The following is a 3,523-nucleotide window of genomic DNA, read 5'->3' on the forward strand; positions in this document are numbered from 1 at the left end:
ATTGTATTAAATTATTATAAAATTTTATTTTATTTTTAGAGGAGTGCTACACATACAAGTCTTTTTGACTTACAAGTCTTACAAGTTACTAGGCCTTTTAATGCGTTATTCAACGTTTCCTATTTTCAAAACACTACACTCAGAACGGTTCTTCTTCTTCTTCCTCTTCCTCTTCCTCTTCCTCTTTCTCTTCGTTTTTTTTTCGATTTTCATAGTTTCTGAAATCAAGCTTTGAAATCGTTTTGAAGAAGAAGAAGCAGCAGAAGATGAGGAGAAAAAGAAAGAGTTCTGAATTATGCAATGAATTTTGGGTGTATTTCTTAAATACTTTGGGTGTATTTTTCGTAATCCTTTGGGTGTATTTCTGTAATCCTTTTGAAGATAATGGAACTTCAGAAATACTCCCAAACGATTACAAAAGTACACCCAAAATGATTACAGAAATACACCCAAACGGTTACAGGAATTTACCCAAACGATTATAGAAATACACCCAAAGGATTACAGAAAATACACCCAAAGGATTTAAAGAAATACACCCAAAATTTGTTAAAATACATCTTATGCATAATTCAGAACTCTTTCTCTTTCTCCTCCTCATCTTCTACTGCTTCTTCTTCTTCAAAAACGATTTCACCATGAAAAATCGAAAAAAAAAAGATAAAACAGAGAGAAAGAACGTAAATGAAGAAGAAGAGGAAGACGATGAAGAAGAACGTGCAGAAACGAAAGAAAAGGAGAAGAAGAAGAGTAAGAGGAAGAAGAACGTGCAGCAAGAAGAAGAAGAAGAAAGAGAAAGAGAAGGCAAGAAACGAAAGAAAAGAAGAAGGAGAAGACGATGGTTCGAAGCATGTTTTGAGCGTTAGTTTTAATTGAACTTGTAAGGCTTATAAGCCTTAATCGCTTGTATGCCAAGAATTACTCTTATTTTTATATTATATATATTTTGTCTCCACTATCAAAATTTTATAGATTTGATGTTTAGCATATGTTGAGAATCAAATTGTCCTACTAAAATTCTTTTTTGGGACTAGTACGGAATTTTACTCATATTTTATTAAATAGAGTTTGAATAATTGTTGACGATATCATTAATTTATGTTTGGATGCAATAGAAATGTAACTTCAAAGCAGTGTATTTTCGGGGGGAAAATAATCCTGTCCAAAACATGTACGAAAGAGAAAAAAGCCACTCAATTTTTGTTTATTTATTTATTTATTTATTTTTATGAACAGATTATTTTTTTAATTTTCAATCCATAATTTGGGCCGATTATAGAAGAAAAAGAGTTTTGTCTAAATTACAGTTTGAGACTTCTCAAAAGCTTAACTAAATCCATGATGATGATGAGATTCTCATCATTATTATTATCTAATATAAAAATGCTTCGATCGTATTGGTTGTCTTTTGAGATAAATAAAAGAGTGAAAGACCTGCTTCAAAAATAGGATAGATTAAATTTAATTTAAGTTTCTTGTCTATTTCCAATATACATGAGAGCAGAGACCAGTGACCATGATCTGAGATCAATATTATTGCTTTGAAACACCTTACAATTTTCATTATCAGATTCGAGGCATATCACTATGTAAATTGACCAACAAATGGCACCTAAGACGGTGCCTTCTACTTATATAGTCAAATCCCATCCTCTTTACAAGGCGAGGTTGAGGGAAGTAATGAATTTAATTTGTTACCGAACAAAAAGATTGAATTTAATTCAACTCAAGCTGGCTCCACTTATCTGATTCTAAATACATACTCCGCTATTGACAGCGAAAAATTTGCATGATATAATTTCATATTCCACATTGGACTATGGGCAACCTAATAATATGATATTATTGTCGTTTCATTCCTAGAAGTTATCTAGCCTTGTCCCACATTTAATATGGTCGGTAAAAATGCATCATTCTTGTTATTATTTAATACATATATCTACACATACATAATATATAACTTCTTCTAATTGTATATAAATAAATTTAAGAAAAGTCTAGGAAGCCAGCATATTTATTAAAATCTGATAAGTACTTAGCCAACAAAAGAAAAATGAGTGATTCTTTATTATTAGATGAAATCTTACACTATTAAATACACTATTGATGGCTAATTGATGGCTACAACTCACAAAATCTGCTGATCTCCTATCACTCCTCATAAATTTAATTTGTATTTGAGGTTACTATAAAAATATATCGTCAAACTATTTTTATTTAAATTTAAATAAAAAATATATAAACAATTATATTTTAATATATTTTAAATAATTATATGTTTGGTAGTTTGATTATCTTGACATGAAGAATTTTTTGGATAATGTCCTCCTATTTGGTATTAAACTGTACATAGGGGTAGAAAAAGGTCAAGCGGCTTGTTAAGACCTGCAGCCTAACCTAATAGAAAATAGACTCAAGACTCATGCTATTAAAAAAGTCTATATAAAAAATAGACTCAACTCATGCTATTTAAAAAAGCCTATATTTTGGGCTAGGTCAGAATAAGCTTATAAAGATATATGTAGAGTTTTATTATGCTAGTAAAAATACAATTGAAAGGATTTGAATTTAGGTTTTCTATGATATTAAAATATTTTTATTGACTAAGTCATTTATCTCTTTAATTATATATGTGTATTTATATTTTTTTAATATCTTTAATTATTTATACTGAAATATCAAAAGCCAATCAAATAAAATAATTCTAAAAATTTTTCCTCCACATTAATAAAGAAACAAACATATACACGTTCATATATATTTGGAAGCTAAGTTTGACAAGAGACATGTGAAAATCAAGCCATCAAATTAATGAATATATGGTTATCACAGGTCACTTTATTGATGTAGGGTGGAATCTTCAAAAAAAAATTTTGAGTTTTATCCAAGTATATGCTCCTAGATATGGCATTGATGTTGTGGATGCTATTTTCAAGTATTTGAAGACTTGAAAAATTGAAAACAAATTCTTCTCCGTATTTGTTGACAATGCTTCTTATAATGATTCACGTCTAAGGGCTCGTAAAGATACTATTTCAGATAACAACTTATTAGTTGTTGGAGGTAGTTTGTTTCATGTTATGTGCTGTGCACACATTCTAAACTTGTTGATACAAGATAAACTAGGTAAAATTAAAGGTATTATTCACAAAGTTTGTAAAAGTGTCAAGTATGTCAATTTTAATGATTTAAGATTTAAAATATTTGTTGAGATTGCTGAGAACAAGAGTTTGAAGGAGAAAAAACTCATCATTGATTGTCCCACAATATAAAACTCTACTTACAATATGTTATCTGTGTTTTTTAAGTTTAAATTTGTGTTTTTTGTATATAGAAAAAGAGAACCCCATTACAGTTACGAACCATGGTAAGAGGATTTGAGAAAAGTTTAAAAGATTTGCAAATTTCTAAAAGTTTTTAATCTTGCTATTCATGTCATTTCTAATAGTGAGTATCCTACTATAAATTTGTACCTTCCTGAAGTTTGGAGGGTGAAACAAGTAATTGATGATGCTATTGTGGA

This window comes from Arachis ipaensis, chromosome B01 (assembly GCF_000816755.2).
Source record: "Arachis ipaensis cultivar K30076 chromosome B01, Araip1.1, whole genome shotgun sequence".
NCBI classification, from domain to species: Eukaryota; Viridiplantae; Streptophyta; class Magnoliopsida; order Fabales; family Fabaceae; genus Arachis; species Arachis ipaensis.